An 18,487-nucleotide genomic window follows, 5' to 3' on the forward strand; every position below is an offset into this window, starting at 1 on the left:
GAGATTAGGTCTAGATCAACATCTCACACCCTACACCAAGATAAACTCAGAATGGGTGAAGGACTTGAATATAAAGAGGGAAACTATAAACAAGTTAAGTGAACACAGAATAGTATACTTGTCAGATCTCTGGGAAAAGAAAGACTTTAAAACCAAGCAAGAGTTAGAGAAAATTACAAAATGTAAATTAAATGGTTTTGATTATATTAAACTAAAAAGTTTTTGTACAAACAAAAACAATGTAGTCAAAATCAGAAGGGAAACAACAAATTGGGAAAAAAATCTTTATAACGAAAAACTCTGATAGGAGTCTAATCACTCAAATATACAAGGAGTTAAAGCAATTGTATAAAACATCAAGCCATTCCCCAATTGATAAATGGGCAAGAGACATGAATAGTCAATTTTCAGGTAAAGAAATCAAAAGTATCAATAAGCACATGAGAAAGTGTTCCAAATCTCTAATAATTAGAGAAATGCAAATCAAAACAACTCTGAGGTATCACCTCACACCTAGCAGATTGGCTAAAATGAAAGAAGGGGAGAGTAATGAATGTTGGAGGGGATGTGGCAAAATTGGGACATTAATGCATTGCTGGTGGAGCTGTGAACTGATCCAGCCATTCTGGCTGGCAATTTGGAATCATGCTCAAAGGGCTATAAAAGAATGCCTTCCCTTTGATCCAGCCATACCATTGCTGGGTTTGTACCCCAAAAGAGATCATAGATAAACAGACTTGTACGAAAATATTCATAGCTGCGCTTTTTGTGGTGGCAACAAATTGGAAAAGGAGGGTATGTCCTTCAATTGGGGAATGGCTGAACAAACTGTGGTATATGCGGGTGATGGAATACTATTGTGCTAAAAGGAATAATAAACTGGAGAAGTTCCAGGCGAACTGGAGAGACCTCCGGGAACTGATGTAGAGCGAAAGGAGCAGAGCCAGAAGAACTCTATACACAGAGATGATATACTGTGGTAAAATTGAATGTAATGGACCTCTGTACCAGCAGCAATACAATGACCCAGGACAATTCTGAGGGATTTATGGTAAAGAAAGCTACCCACATTCAGAGGAAGGACTGCAGGAGAGGAAACATATAAGAAAAACAACTGCTTGAACGCATGGGTCGGGGTGGACATGATTGAGGGTGTGGACTCGAAACTACCACACCAATGCANCACACCAATGCAACTACCAACAATTTGGAAATTGGTCTTGATCAAGGACACATGACAAAACTAGTGGAAATGTGCATCGGCCATGGGTGGGGGGGGTGCGGGGGAGGGGGTTGAAGGGGAAAGGAGGAGCTTGAAGCATGTAACCATGTTAAAAATGAATATTAATAAATGTTAAAAAAAAAGGTTATAATACTGGCATATACCCTTTTACCCAGCAATACCACTAGTAGGTCTGTATCTCAAAGAGATTAAAGAAAAAGGAAAATGACCTACGTACAAAAAATATTTATGTAAACTCTTTTTGTGCTGGCAAAGAATTAGAAACTGAGGAGAAGTATCCTCATCATCAATTGGGGAATGGTTGAACAAGTCATTGCATATGATTGTGATGGAATACTCTTGTGCTATAAGAAATGTTAAGATGGGGTGGTTTCATAAAACATATGGTAAGATCTATAGGATCTGTTACAAAGTGAAGTGAGATGAAACAGGGGAGCCTTGTGCAAAGTAACAGTAATGTTGTAATGATGATCAACTGTGAAAGATTTGGCTATTCTGATCACCACAAATGATCCAAGATTATTCCAAAGGATTCATGAAGAAAATACATACCTCTAGAGAGTGAACTGATGAACTGTGAGTACAAACTGAAGCATAACTTTCTTTTTCAATATAGCTAATATGGAAATATGTTTTTCATGTACATGTTTTCACATGCATTATTAATAAACTATTGCTTGAGTTCTCAGCAGGTAAGGGAGAGAGGTGAGAGGGAAGGAGATATTTAGGACTCAAAATTTAAAAGGAAAATAATGTGAAAAAATAATAAAAATTTTAAATGTGGATATGGAGAAATATTTGGCTAAGTAAAATCTAAAATATATTTTCAGCTCACTTATTTGAAGATATTCTGGTCCTATGACCTCTCACTGCTAGATTCCTTCAGTCTTTGGTATAGGCACACCCTTTGGTGAGAGGGTGTGGCTCAGAGAGTATTCTTAGGAATGCAGCTTCTGCTAACCCTGACCTTATCTTTCATAATAGTCCAAATTCTAAATAATTAAAAAAAAAAAAGAAGAAGAAGCTAGGTTAGGCTCAGGCCAGTAAAAGGCATAGCCACAGATAAACATGATACTCTGGGAATACACAAACACAGCATGTTTTCTGACTGTGGTTCCCAGAGAGAGGCAGTGATTTATCAAAGAACGCAATTGTACACCAAAAGACCAATCCAAGACCCCAAACCACCACCATCCACAATTGTGCTGCCCAGACACACTTGCAAATCTCACCTGACTTCTTCCTTTGCTACAATCTTATACATAATCTTTCTGTCAATTGCTGAATTATAATGACCAAATTTCTCGAAATATACTAACCCTGTTCACTCTATTCTCTTTCCTTAAATACCCTGGCTACTACAGTCATCCATCAAGTGCCAAGGTAATTACTGGATTTTCTCTTCCCATAATATCCTACCACGTTCCAACTCCCACCCCTTGTCATAGCACTGGTGAAAGCTTCTGGGATCATCTTCCATTTCTTAACTAAATTGTAATACGCTCTAGTTAAAAATAAACAATTAAAATAACTTTAATTCTGCTGAACACATGATAGCTAAGGTACAAACTAGGATTAGATACCCCACTCTGCTTAGCCCTATATTTAAATGGTTTAATAACAAAAGCATTTGCCAGAAAACTACTGCCCACCACTTAAACCTTAAAGGACTTGGTGGTGCCCTAAATCCACCTAGAGGACCCTGTTTTACAGTCAATAAATCCCGATAAACCCTATCCTTTCTGTCTACATACTGCCATTGCCAGTCTACCTCAAAAGACCCAAATAGTGAGGTTTTTTTTTTCCTTTAAATGTTAGGTCATTATGTAGCACATGAAAGGGAAAGAAATAGACTATATTCTCAATAGTAGAGAATAAACAAATCACCCTTTGAAATTAAGAGTGCTTGAAGGAAGATTTAGTACTGTAAGGTAAAAATAGAGAGCTTAATTGAAATAGGCAATTGGGTGGGCACACACCACCCATCACCCTTCTGGATTTAATCAACTCAGATAACTAACACATTCACATAAAACCAAAGAGGAGAAAAGTCATAACATGGTAAGTGTACTGGAAAGTACACTTGGAATATCTGAATGTAGCTTAATCAAAAGCATTTAGTTTACCTCCCAAAGATTTTAGTTAACTGATCATTTTGAACCAAATATAGTCTAACAACTATAAAATGTCATTCAATACACCCAAACCATTAATACTATCTTAGCATAGGTGATAGAACAAATAACATAAGCAATAATGACAGTGCTGCAGGGGGAAAATGAAAAATTAATTAAAAGCACATCAAAGCAAAGATTAACCCTTGTACCTTTTGCATAATGATTTAGCTAGCCAACCTAGGCAAAAAAGAACTATGCCTACTTTCCTGAAATTAAGTGAAGTACTTAATACCACCTAACTATCCCAGTTTTGTGCTACTTCTTTCTCCCTCTTCTGGGAGGATAAATGTAAACTAACTCACTGTTACATCAAATTTCCACTTTACTGCTTGAACTTTTCAATCACAGAGAAGTTTTGTCAAAGAAATTCAATGTTACAAGTGATATATTTCTCTGAAAATTAGGAACTTAAGTCAATTTTTTACTATTCTGATAGAGTATATAGTGCTTGTGAATTGAATTAAACAGGAGGAAAGGTATAAAACAGAGGGCGATCCTAATACAATATTTTTATTTTACAAATATTTGAAATAGAGTCAGAGATTTAAAGTTGGAAGGAATCAATGAACCATTCAGTCCAACTCCCTCACTTTACAGATTAGAAAAATGAAAGTCAAGAAGGTTAAGTGATTTATTCAGGATCGTGCAGTTAGGTTAAAGTTGAATTTGAACCTAAATTTTCCTGACCCCAAGTCTAAAGCCCTATCAATGTACATGCGTGACTTGTAGGAGGGGGTGTAGAAGATCAGTCTTCCCATGTATTCCATGCAAAATACTGTCTAGGATAGTAGGGGGAAAAACAAAACAAAGAAAAGTAAGATGGGGTCTCTGACCTCATGAAGCTTAGAGTTTACTGGGAGAGAAAAAATATATAAGTCCAGGAAAAGTTAACTAATGCTATAAGACAATAACGCAAGGTACTACATGACTATCAAATAAGTGAGACAGGATTTTCAGAAAGCAAGGCAAAATAGGAAATAAGCATTTATATAATACTTAATATGTATGTCACTTTACACATACTATCTTATTTGATCTTCACAACAGCACTGGGAAATAGATACTGTTATAATCTCCATTTTGCAGTTGAGGAAACTGAAGCAGACAGAGTTTAAGTGACTTGCCCAAGGTCACACAACTAGTAAGATGAATTTGAACTCAGGTCTTCCTAATTCTAGGACTAGCACTCTGTGAACTATGGGGCCAGTTAGCTGCCTCAGACATAAAAGATATCATTCAAGGGGAGAAAATTCTCAAAGACTTTGTGAAGGAGTTGTGACATGAGCTGAGTTTTTAAAATGGACTAGAATTTAAGTTAGGGTAGAAGAAGGATGAGGAGGTAGCTTGGTGACTCAATGGATAGAGGACTAGGCCTGGAGTCAGGAAGACCCAAGTTCAAACCCAGCTTCAGACATTTACTAGCTATATGACTTTGGGCAAGTCATTTAGTATTTGCTTTACTTCATGGGAAAAGGAAATAGCTAACCACTCTAGTATCTTTGCCAAGAAAACCCCATGGAAGTATTGGTATGTTATGGTCCATGGGGTCACAAAGAGCCAGACTTAACTGAACAACAGCAAAGAGGAAGAATGGGAACATTTCAAAATGAAATTTAAAAAATGATTCTGAATGTGACTCATACTTAAATTCGTTTATAATTCTTGAGCCCAATCCCTATTGGTTAGAGGAGAGAATAGTGTCCAAACAAGATGGTGAAAGGACAGGATCCCTATCTTGATTTCAATATTTTTGTAATTTGCCATATATCTATGAGGCAGAATGATAAAACAGGGCTCTACATTCATAATAATTCTGCTCTTTTTTTAAAAAATTGAACAAATTTCCACATAAGTTTTCTGGAGTTATATGATTCATATTGTCTCCCTCACCCCACACTCAGAGCTGACAAGCAATTCAGTCTGGGTTATACATGTATTATCACGCAAAACAAATTCCATGTTATGCATTTTTGCAAGTGGATAATCTTCTAAAACCAAAACCCCAAATCCTATACTCAAATAAACAAGTGGTAAATCATATGCTTTCATCTGCATTTCTACTCCAACAGTTTTTTCTCGAGAGGTGAAGATCATTCTTTCTCATAAGTCTCTCAGAATTGTCCTGGATCATTATATTGCTGTTAGTAACAAAGTCTGTCACATTTAATCATTCCATAATATTGCTGTTACTAAGTATAATAGTAATTCTGCTCTTACAAGGGTAGTTATGAAACAGTTTGTGTTAGATGGCTCAATGAATAGGGAGTGGGTTTGGAATCAGGAAGACCTGAGTTCAAATATAACCTCATACACTTACTAGTTATGTGATCTTGGGTAAGTCATTTGTCCTCAGTTTCCTCACCTACAAAATAGGAATAATAATAACTGCCTCTCAGTATGAAGAACAAATGTGATAATGTTTGTAATGTTCTTAGGAGAGTATAACACAGAGTAGACATTATATAAATGTTATTGATGATAAATGCTCATTACTTTCCCCAGGTCATATAGCAGCAAGTAATGAGCTAGGACTCAAACCCCAGTTTGCTTGACTCTAAGTCTTATATTTGATCTACCATACTGTCCTAGGATAAGTTTTTGTACTGGATAATCTATGAAGCGGAAAAAAATTATGCACACATTTGACCAAAAATGATTTAAAGTTGACCATAATGTCAAGACATTTGGCAGCTTCACTTGAATTTCTGGTAAACTTTTCCCTTTTATTTCCCTTTTTTTTTTCTTGAACAATTCTCACAAATTCCCTTGCATGGGAGAGAGAATCTGTATGCCTGAAAGTAGAGAGAATACATGAAATCATTTCTGTTGCACCTATCAGTTGTGTGGCTGCCTGGAATAGAGATAATGCTCTGATATGTAGCTGTTTTCTTGTCTTCTATATAAAAAAGCATCCATTTCCTCTCTTCTAGACAGCCCTGTTGACAGTTCTATAAACAACAATTAACAGGGAAAAATTATGTGAAAAGGATGTCACTGTGATCATTTGAGTGTGTGTGCTACGTGTGTTTTTATCTTACTCCTTGTGTATCCTACTTGAGTACACAATGAAGTATGCAAGATTTCCCAGAGGTCAGTGATTACCATGTTACTGAGGAACAATGGAAAACAAGCCTTAGCTGCAGGAGGTAAACTGATCAAACTTTTGTTCTAGGATGATGGAAGCCTAGCTAAAAAATTTAAATGCTCTATAATTTGGTGCCTATGTGGGTAATATTGATATTGGCTCATTTTCTGGGATTCCTTTAAGGATCATGTAGTTTATTTGTTTATCTCTATTGACATAAATTGTGTTATTTTTGTTTTTGTTTTTGCTTTTCCTAAGAGGGTTGTAAGCTGGGCCTGGTGATTCAGGTTCAGGATAATAATAATAATAATAATAATAATAATAATAGTAATAATAATAATAATAATAGCTAGCATTTATATATTATGCCTAATATGTGTCAGATACTGTGCTAAGGACTTTACAAAGATGATCACTCATTTGATTCTCACAATGCCATTTTTAGTATTATTCCCATTTTATAGTTGAGGAAACCAAGGCAGACAGGTTTAATGATTTGATAAAGGTTATCTAGTGTCTGAGGCTCAAATTGAGCTCAAGTTTTCCTGACTTCAAGCTCAATGCTCTTATCCATTGTGCAAGTTAGCTGCCTCCCTATGAAATGAGATACTTATAGGTAAGTCAGGCAATAAATATTAAGTGCCTACTATATGTAATGTATTAGGCTAGGGGCTGGAGATATAAAGAAAGGTATAAGACAGTCTAGTCCCTGTTTTCAGGTTCTGAATCTTCCCAGAGGCACATAGTAGGTGCTAGAGAATATTTCTGGGTAATAAGATAAAAAAGGGTCTAGACAGTGTGTTCATGATCTAACTGGGGAGCCAACATGCAAACAACTATATACAAGCAAGATACATACAATAAAAATTGTAGATAAACAGAAGGAAGGCACTACTATTAAGAGAGAAAAGGAAAGGCTTCTATGTAGAAGATAAGATTTCAGCTGGATTTAGAGGAAGCCAGGAGGCAGAGATGAGGAGGGAAGAATATTCCAAGCATAGGGTACAGCTAGAGAAAATGCTCAGAGTTGGGAAGTGTAGTAGCTTGTTAATAGTTAACAAAAGGAGGTTTATTCAGTCATTCCCAGTCATACATAAAGCATGTGAAGGATATTCCAAGAATTCAACATGGATTCAAATGAGTACAATTTCCCATGAAGTATTGATCATGCAGGTCTGACATTCAAGTTAAAAGAAGAACCATTCTTGACTTCTTGAAAACTGAGTTTTATACTTTGCTCACTAGGAAGCTATATCAATGATCTGAGTTTTAGTCACCTGAACCAAATAAATCTCAATGATATTTTCAATAACTTTTAAGGAAAAACTAGCATAGTCTGAGTACGGTAGGCATTTCTTCTCACTGGTGGCAAAATGCTAAAGCGCTTTTAGACCTTCCTTCACTTAAAATGCCATGGATTAGTACTGGGCGATCCTGACCTTAAGGATGTGAGAAGCCAAGCATAGCCAGTACTGCAGCAAGAGGAAAATAAAATCTCAAACAGAAAAAAAAGCAAAAAAAATTTTTTTTCACAAAAACAAATTAATAAAACCCCACCAAGCTCCATTAAGCAATACAAATGATCCCTCAGAGTAGTGACTAACTGAATTTGAAAGAAATGAAGTCCAGAAATCCAAGACTTTGCCTCTACCCTTCAGAATGTCTGAGTTCTAATTTTAATAATCTGGTCTCTGTGGTAGATGATGTCAAATCTTTGCTATCTACCTTAAATCTCCTGATGTAAAGAAATGACAGACAGTCTTAGCACTACCAGAAATATTAGGGCCAAAATGTAGATGACACTTTTGGCTCAGTCAGAAGATTACCTTATTATGAGTCAAAGTAACCTATGGTAAGATAGCTAACAGATCATTACTTTCTTGTATTCAGTCTTTCCTATTGTTAATACTGAGAATTGTCTTGATCTCATAAGTTCCCCCTTGGCAAGTTGGACAGGATTTCATGAAGGACAATGATGGGGGTGGGGAAAAATAATCAAAGTATGCCCCTTTAGAGGCTCCTGAAGGACTCCCATTCTTCTGTAAGAACTAAGTAGACAATTTTACCTCCCTTTGTTACCAAAAATCAAGTTATCCGCTAATAATGCCACTCCTTTTTTCTCCATGCCCTCTTCGGGAATGAGTTGCCAATGAACCACTAGGTACTATTTTGGCAGCAACGTGGAGGGTTTCCAGTTCATTCCAATAAAGGTAAGTAAAGGCATACCTTGGGTTTGTCTTTGCCTCTGCCCATATAAGTGGCCTCTCTGTTGAGGCCCATGTTGTTGTCAATTCTGCTGCCTGTTAATACTAGGGCCCACCCAATTCCCTACTCTGCTGCCTATTGCCAATGGATCCATGCGGCCAAAGTCAATTGCTTATCCAGGATGGTAGAACCTAGCAATTACCTCCAAATTATGCTATGCTAAGGCTCAAGAACTACTACAGGCACTACCCCTGTCCCCCACTCCCATGCTGGATTGAACCAATGTCTGCTACTTATTGCAGAGAAGGAGATGGACACAGGGTGAGGTTTACCAGTAAGTCTCTGCAGCAGGAGGGAGATCCCAAAGTGTACCTAGTCCCAAGCCTATGGAATAGTTTGTACATCTTTGCCAGGGGCATGGAGGTTGATGTGATTGAGAGAATGTTTTAAGGATCAGCATTCTTTGGAGTTAATTCATAAGGATTTTTCTCAATGTTCTTTCTTTTTTTGTCTGACAAAATTGACATAGATTACTTTATATCTGACACACAATTCCTCTTCTGGCATTGCAATATATATATATATATAATATGTGTAATATTATATATATATATATATATATATGTTAAATTTCTTGTTTGCCATCTGTTATATTAAATGGAAGGAACCCCCTCTGATACTCCTATCTAATAGATGGAGATGGAGATGGAGTACAGAGAGAGGGTAGGATGACACCTCTCCTTTATAACAGTTGCCAGACAGGATCCTTTAGGTCAATGGATATTATCCCTTCAGGACCCACCTGGGGTTAATTGATATTATTTATTGGGCTCTTCAGCTGGGTAATGTTGTAATCTGACTGCGTGACTCCCTTCCCAAATAAACTTTGAATAATCAATTCAGGAAGGTACTTTAAAACTTTGAATATATTTGGCAAAGAAGGATAATGGTATGGGATAGAGGTATTGGAGACCCTAAATTAAATGATAGTAATGAATCTCTAAACTGCAGGCAAATGAAGGAATCAAGATGATAGCTTTTCTCTGGTACAGCCTGGCCAGAGCCACACCAGAGCAGGCAAACTGCTGTGTAGTCTTTCAGCTTCTTCTTCAGTAGATGTTTAAGCCTAATCAGTTTGAGATATCCACCCTTTTACCACCCTCTTCTTCTTCTCCTGCCCACTTCCCGGATCACCTCCAGGGCCCAAGAAACCTAGATGACTAAGATGATTGGCTTCCTAATATCTAGGGGCAGTAGAAACAGAAATGGTGGTCTGATACAGGTTGATGATGATACAGGAAACACAGGAGGAGCTTGCAGGGTTGAGTTTGCAAGTCTCAATTTCCCCAAAGACCAGGATCCACTGATCTCCAGCCTCAGGGACAGGTAAAGACCCAGAACCTCTGCCAGGGCTACCAACTGTCCTCTCCTGTGTCCTCATGCCTCTCTGGGAACATTCCAATATCCAACTGATCCACCTGTCAATCACCGAGTGAACTCCAAGCTCCCAGAGATTCAATATAACACATCTTGTTGGTGCTTTAACTCTGAAGTTTCTTAAAATTAAATCTTAAACTACATTTCCCTCTTTTCAAGTCCCTCCTATATACTCTACTTTTGTGGGAATAAAATTTATGGGTTAAACAAAGCTACCTCAAAGATATGAGCTAATTGTCTTAAAACACCAGGTCTGACAGACAACAAAAGAATATGGCACATAATGATTAAATACAGGCTCTTTAGAACTGATCAATCAGTGTTTGACTTCACTATAATTGTTTATGAAACAAGTCATGAAAAGAACAAGAGTGGCTTGCTGTTTTTCTTCAATTGTAAATTATGTTTTAGCCAAATTGGACCATGCACTGTCCCCAATACATGACATTTCATCTTTATCCCTGTTCCTTTGACTCTCATGGCTGGGAAAGCACTTCCTATTTACCATCATCTCATAGAATGCCTAGTTTCCCCCAAAGTACAGTTCTCAATATCACTTTCTCCAAGTTGTTAAGACTGCTTTCCCCAGTTGCTAGTGTCTTCTCCCAGAAATCTCATACACATACATACACATACACGTTTGCATGTATATATATACATATACATATATGTATTTCATTGTTCACCTTCCATTACCCTTAGAAAATTTCTACCTAATAATAAAGAGCTAATATTTATATAATTTTTTCTATGTGCCCCACAGTTTGCTAAGCACTTTACTATTATTATTTCATTCAATCTTCATAAAAATCCCGTGAGGAAGATGCTATTATTATTTTCATTTTACAAATGAATGGCCTAGGATAACACAGCTAGAAAGTGTTGGAGGTCAGATTCAGATGTGAAACTCAGATTTTCTTATTCCAGGCCTAATGCTCTCTTTACTGAACACCTTCACTGCCCTAGACTGTATACTCTTAGAGTCATCTAGGTGTTTCAGTGGATAGAGAGCCAGACCTGGAATTGGGAGATCCTGGTTTCAAATCTGGACTGACATACATCCTAACACTGTGACCCTGGGCAAGTCATTTAATCCCCTATTATCTAGTCCTTACTGCTCTTTTGTCTTGGAACCAATACTTAGTATGGATTCTCGGACAGAAAGTAAGGTTTAAAAGGAAAAAAGAATGTAAAGTCCTAGAGGGGAAGAATATTTTCCTGTTTGTCCATTTTCAGACAATAGCATAGTCCCTGGCACATGGTAGATGCTTGATAAATGTTTGTTTAATTAAATTAAATAGTATTAAACTGAATAGTTTATTATATGTCAATTACATGTAAAAGTAGACAACTGGGAAAATAATATGATGACAGAAAAGAAAGTTGTTGGACTGAAATTTAACAATATCACTAATATAAGATTTCTGGGATAAATTATACCTTGGGAGATTTTTGGAAAGAAAGCATAATGAGAAGTTGCAAGAGAGCCAGCCTCCTCATGATCCTACTTCCAGAATAGGGCAGAAACTCTACCCAAAGTAAAGTTCAAGAAATCCTGAGAATGGAATATGGTAAGATTGAAAGAACACTGATGTTGGTATCAGAACACCAGGCTCAAATCAATTCTCTTATAAATACTACCTGTATTACCTTAGACAAATCATTTACCTCCTTGTTTCAATTTCCTCAACTGGGAAAATTTGGAAGTTGAACTAGTCTCTTGAAGTTCCTTCTCTCTCTGGGTAGGTCTATGAGCCTATGATCACTCTTTAAAAAATCAGAAAAAACAATAAATAGAAGAAGGGTTCTGATACAATGAACAAGAAGAATAGAAGGAAAACATCAGAAGAAAAATATAGTGAGTTCAGTGGATAAAGCACTAGACCTTGTGTCAAAAGGATTTGGGTTGAAATGTGACTTCAGACACTTCCTAGCTGTGTGGTCCTGATCCAGTCACTTACCCTTTTGGTCTAGCCCTTGTTCTTCTCTCTTAGAGTTGTTAGTCAGAAAACAAGCATTTTTTTTAAAAAGAAAGATATACTAAAACAGCATTAACATTTTCATTAGAAATAATGCAAGAAATTCCTAAAGTCACATTCCAGAATTTAAAGGAAAAATTTAAATCAGAGAAGGGATTATAAGACGCATTAAGGGAAGAACTAGATTCAGTTAAGGAATCTCAAGAGGAAGTAGACTGAAAGTTAATGTAAAAGAATAAACATCAAAAGAAGCAGTTAAAAACAAAGATGGACGATAGAATGACAGAAGATACAGTAGATATGGGAAAAATTTAGAAAATAATTCAGCTATCAAGGATATAATACAGGTAAAAGGAAAGGATTTGTAAGATATCTTCAAAATTGGAACCTTCCTTAGAATCCTTGGGATTCAAGACAATTTAAAGATCAAAAGAATCTATTCTATTTCAAGAAATCACACTTAACATACATATGTACTACTTTGGGGGGCTTATATAGTAGTTATGTTATAGATACATACCAGAGAGAATTTGCAGAACCCATACCAAGAAGGCATTCAAAATGCAATTCAACCAGATACACCTTGTCAAACTTCAAAATTACAACAGCAAAAGAAATAAATCTAGATGATGAGCTTGGTTGGTGAGATATTATTTTTATAATATAGAAGTTATGAATTAAACTATCCTTTAAAAAAAAGAATGGTTTGATCCAACTATATCATCTCTAGATCTGTATCTCAAAGGGATTTTTAAAAGGGTAGGGAAGGATATATTTTTAAAAAATATATATTTATAACAGATCCTTTTGTAGTGGCAAAGAATTAGAAATTGAGGGGATGTCCATCAAATGGGGAATAGTGAACAAGTTGTGGTCTATGATTATAATGGAATATGATTGTGCTATAAGAAATAATGAGCAGGATGATTTCTGAAAAAACTTGCTGCAAAGTGAAGTGCCATAACTTTGATATTTGCTTGAGTCTAAACAGCCCATGAAATGAAGAGTTTCTTAGACTCTTCTACAGTTCTATGTCTGCAGTATGAGAGTACAAAGAAAGCCTGCCCTATCCTATTTCTCATAGTGAAGCATTTCATCAGTCCAAACACACAGCCCTAGGTACCACCTCCTCTGACCCATGCTCTGTCCCCAGAGGTGTAATTTTTAACAACTGGAATAAATAAATATGTTGGTTATGTCTCTTTATGATCACTAGATATTTAGCAAGCTGGTTGCCAATTACATCTTCTCTACTGGAGTGTAAACTCTGTGAGAAGGACCCCTATCTTATACCCATCATTATACCACCCTCTCAATGTTTATCAGAGTAGTGTGCACATAATCTATGCTTAATAAATAATTAACAAAAGCCTGAATGACCAATATTGAAATTTCTAGCTTTTGCATCTTATCCCAGAGATAAGTACTGAATTGAGTTTGGAGAACATTCTCTAAGAGTGAGAACATCAGGAAACACAAAAAGAGAAATCTGAATACCCGAGGTCAGATTTTTAGATGCACCTATATACTGTTTTCCAACAAGTAAATCAGGTTTGGGGGTATGAATCTCTGTGGGCAACCTTGACATCGAAACTTTTAAAGAATGTCATGAATTGGGTGAAGTGCAAGGAAGCAAACAGGTCTTGCTTAAGGAAAAGCTTGCAAAGGGGAAAGATGATAACCACCAATATGTACACACTGTACTCGATGTTACAGAGATAAAATATGTGATGAGTATCAGGAATGAGAGAGTAATTATACTCTGTCAATGGGAGCTGAAGGAGAACGATAATGAGCTAAGGCAAGAAACATTCTGGCTGAATTGCAAGAAAACTTTATACGGATAGTTAAATAATGGATCTAGCTACCAAGAAAGTATGAAGGATTATCACTGATGATATTCACTTTTGGTTTGACAATTGGCTATTGAGTAGGAAGTAAAGAATAATGGCTACTATTCACCCACAATCCAAAAAGAAAGACAGAATTGCCCTCAAAGACTATTTCAATTTCAATGCCATAGTTTTGCTAAATGATTTGACATTTATTTTGCAATATTTACCTAACTATAAAAGTCACAGTTTCCCTTAATAATTTATTGACACTAGAAATCCATCCCAATAACAGTTTTTCAGAGAAAAGCCACTGGATTTATGGGGTTTTGATTTCATTTTTTTTCTAAGTGTCCCTCTCAGATTATAGCATCGTAGTGAATCATCCAATCATCCAATCACCCTCTCTACAACCTCTTGTGTTTCGTGTATTATGAAACAACTAAATGGAGGGTTAATTGCTTCATAAAATAGTTTATTTTTCTTTTCAAACTGAAATTTCTGCACAATATCAGTTGGGGAATAGGTTTAAGTAGCTTTGTGACTCATTGGAATTGGATTTGATTCTAAATGTTTATGCTATAAATGTCTGAAATTAGTGGAAAACCTATTTGCTCTATGCCTATCATCATTAATGATTGCCTTAACAAAGTGTCAGCTTTACTTGATACATATGTTTAAACTCAAACACATACGAGGGAGGGGTCTTAGGCATGATACTTGTGTTTAACACTGTGGTTGTTGTCTAGGCCATTACCTTTTCAAATATAAGAAAAAGAATACACACTGTTTCTCATTTTTCATTATCAATGAGAAAGAGTGTATGAGGTGCCTGTGGAGGACTGGAATCTCTGGTATGAGGGTGTGGCAAGCCTTTTTTAGAGTTATTTTCCATCTTCAGTGACCACCTGTCACCTCTCACTTATGGCTCCATGAAGCTGTAGCATACTCAATAGCCACATCTCCATTAAACTATCTCAGCAGACAGGCTAAACAAGGTTAAGGGGAATTGACAGGCGTCAGATATCTTAGTGAGTTAAGGAGATATCTATCTACCCCAAGCATGTGATCACTTCTCCCAGCAGAACTGGCAAATGAGAACAATTTGTTCCAGTGGCCATGAAGTTGGCTGAAGCAGGTACTACAGAGCTCTTAGAGTTTAATCAGACATCAAAGATGCCAAGGTCATCCACAGCACTCTGGGCCATTGTCAATCATCCTGATTTTTGTCTTGTCGCTGGACTTCTATGACTTTGGAAGAGGGAGTGAGGTTGATGACTTTAAGCAACTCTGCCACACTTAAATCTACTTCACGAGTAAGTTAGGACATTACCCTGTGATATCACCATTGGACCTCTTCAAAAACAATGGATGAACAACACGATGAAAATGAAAGATCTTTTTTCAGATCTCTAATGAACAATTGCAAATGGAAGTTGCTGGTAATTATGAAAGTGTTCTTAAGGATTCCCAAAGACTAAAAAGAATATACTAAACAAACACAACTGAAGAGTAAATTTCTATGGTTAAAATACAAAAGTTTACTCTAATATAGATCTCATTTCATATCTATCATCTTATTCTATTGTGATTCTATTACATATACTTCTGTACTGAATCTGCCCAATATATTCGAGGCCTCCTTTAGGTTCTCTAATATCTCATGGACACCAGTACATCACCAAGTCTTCTCATTTCTCATCCCTCACTGTTGCTACATGACCAAGCCACCTCCTTTTTGGTTATGCATGCTTTCCGTGATATTTTTTGCAGCACTTTTTGCATGTGTCATTGTTGGTAATATGCAGCAGTCTATTTTCTCTTATCGTGTGCCTTTTCATTGATCTTTGGGTCACTTGCAGTTTTATAACATCTAAAATTGCAATGTTCACTACTGGGTTTATACCCCAAAGAGATGATAAGGGAAAAGACTTGTACAAAAATATTTATAGCCACATTTTCATGGTGGCAAAAAATTGGAAAATGAGGGGATGCCCTTCAAATTGGGAAATGGCTGAACAAATTGTGATATCTGTTGGTGATGGAATACTATTATGCTAAAAGGAATAATGAACTGGAGGAATTTTATGTGAACTGGAATGACCTCCAGGAATAGATGCAGAGTGTAATAAGGGGATTAAGTTAGAGGGCAATAGCTGGTTGTAATATGGGAATAGGCTAGAGGTAATAGGGAGAATAAGGCAAGGTAAGGTTGCAATAGGGAATAAGGTAAGTAAAGGACTAAAGGTAATGTGAATAGGGATAAGGCACTGTGGATAGGGGGTTGTGGATCCCTAAGGCAGTAAATAAATAACGAAGATACAATGGTGAAGGTGGTAGATTGAGGTGGTAGGAGAAGTAAGGGAATGACTGAGTTTAGGGAATATATAAACACGGAGGTAAAAAGGGTTGCAAGGGCAGATAGCTACAGCCTGAGAGACACAGACTGGGACACAGGTTTGAGACAGAGACACTAAAGGGAAACAGACCGAGCCCTTTAAGTAGGAAGGGCACTTCTACAGACAAAGGTTAGGGCCAGCCAAGAATGGCTTGAAACTGACTAGAGGGCTGCTAGTCAGTTTCTCAGGTTCACAAAGGAAGAGTTCAGAGGAAGTATTGAGATTACACTTCCTCCAAAATGGACACCTCCAATTCCCTTCATGACCCAGGAACAATGTTATTCCTTTCTCTCCTTCTCCCTCTCTCTTATCAGTCAACTAATGAACTAGCCAAAGGTTTGATTAAATGACAAACAGAGTTTATTGATTTTTAGGGTTGATTGGAAGGGATGGAGGGGTACAAGGTAACTCTTGTTACCGCCTAAGGAAAGCTTCAGGTGGGGGAGGGAGACAGGAACATGAAACTGAGAAAGGACCTGCCTTAAACTCAGCTCCAAGAGATTTTGTAGCCTATAGGATTAGGAAAGTTGGATTCAATGATTCAAGAGATAATTTGTAACAAGAGTAAGCCCTGTTTGACTACAGAGAAACTATGTCTACCAAGTTTGAAAGCTAACCCCAGATCCACCCTCCTTTCAAAAACCCAAGAAATTTAGGAAGGGAAAATGATGATTGGGAATTAGGGAGGTTAGGAAGATCCTAAACTAACAAATTTTAAGAGAAAAGCTGCAGAATATAGGCCAGGTTTTCAGTCTAAAGAACAGAGCTCAGTTGACCCTCCCACTCTCACCGAGTCCCCAGGGTCAACTGACTCACCTCAGGATTCTAAACCCTTTTCTAACTGTCAGAAACTCTGAAGTAAGGTTTTGCAGGGTTGATATGCACAATTTGCACTACAAGAGTGAAAGGAGCAGAACCAGGGAATCTTTTACACAGAGATGGATACACTGTGGCACAATCAAATGCAATGGACTTCTCTACTAGCAGCAACATGATGATCTAAGACATTTCTGAGGGACTTATGAAAAAGAAACGCTATCCACATCCAGAGAAAGAGTTGTAGAAGCAGAAACACAGAAGAAAAACAACTGCTTGATCACATGAGTTGATGGGGATATGATGTAGATTCTAAGCAATCAACCTATACAAATATCAATAATATGGAAATAGGTTTTAATCAATGACTTGTGTAAAACCCAGTGGAATTGCACATTAGCTTTGGGAGGGGGTTTGGAAGGAGGGGAGGGAAAGAACATGAATTGTGTATCCATGGAAAAATTTTCTTAATTAATCAATAAAATAAATTTAAAAATAAAAAATAAAATTTTGGTGTTCCATGAATCATGGCCAGGTGAAATTACATCAGAAAAATATTGGTATTTAAAAGATGGGCTATTGTAGCAGGAAGCAGCTTGAGAAGTTTGAAAGTACAAGATCCAGTGAATGACAGGATTTGGAAAGGTATGGAAAGAACTATATTCCCAACCTCAAAAAGATTCAGTAGGTATTTGAGAAAAATAAAATATCTTTAAAATTTTAAAAATTGTTTTAAGAATTATGGGCTATATGGAAGGTACACTCTCTATGTCCTGAGTTAAAAAAGAAGTAAATGGAATTTTTCTGCCTTAAATAAAGTAGAAGCAGACCTACCACAGAACAGGCAGAGTCAACAAAATCTTATTGCTGCCTAAAGAATCTTTTTTATGTGAGAGTTGATGAGAGCAATGGAGTGGCAAGTAAATCTGACCTTTAGGAACACTGGATTCAAGAAAAAGTAGTGATGACCCCTCGTGTTATAGAGCATGGATTTTTCAGGGATTAATTAGGGAAAGAGGACCCAAATTCATCTTCTGTGGGTAATTGAACCTATAGGAAATTGTACTTATTTGGGTGTAGCAGAAGCAGTAGGGTGTAAGAGGGGTAGACTTTGTTGACTTTACTTCCTTATTCTGTCTCAATGAAGTACTTTACTATTTGAAGTTTCCTAACTAGTGCCCACTCAGTCAATAGTCAATAAGCATTTATTAAGTGCCTACTATGTACCAAGCATGGTGCTAAGCTCTGTGATGCCAGTGTTGTTGTTCGTTCTTCATTTTTGAAGATAACCTATGACATCAAGAAAGGTAAAAG

Source organism: Gracilinanus agilis, chromosome 1 (assembly GCF_016433145.1).
Source record: "Gracilinanus agilis isolate LMUSP501 chromosome 1, AgileGrace, whole genome shotgun sequence".
NCBI lineage: Eukaryota > Metazoa > Chordata > Mammalia > Didelphimorphia > Didelphidae > Gracilinanus > Gracilinanus agilis.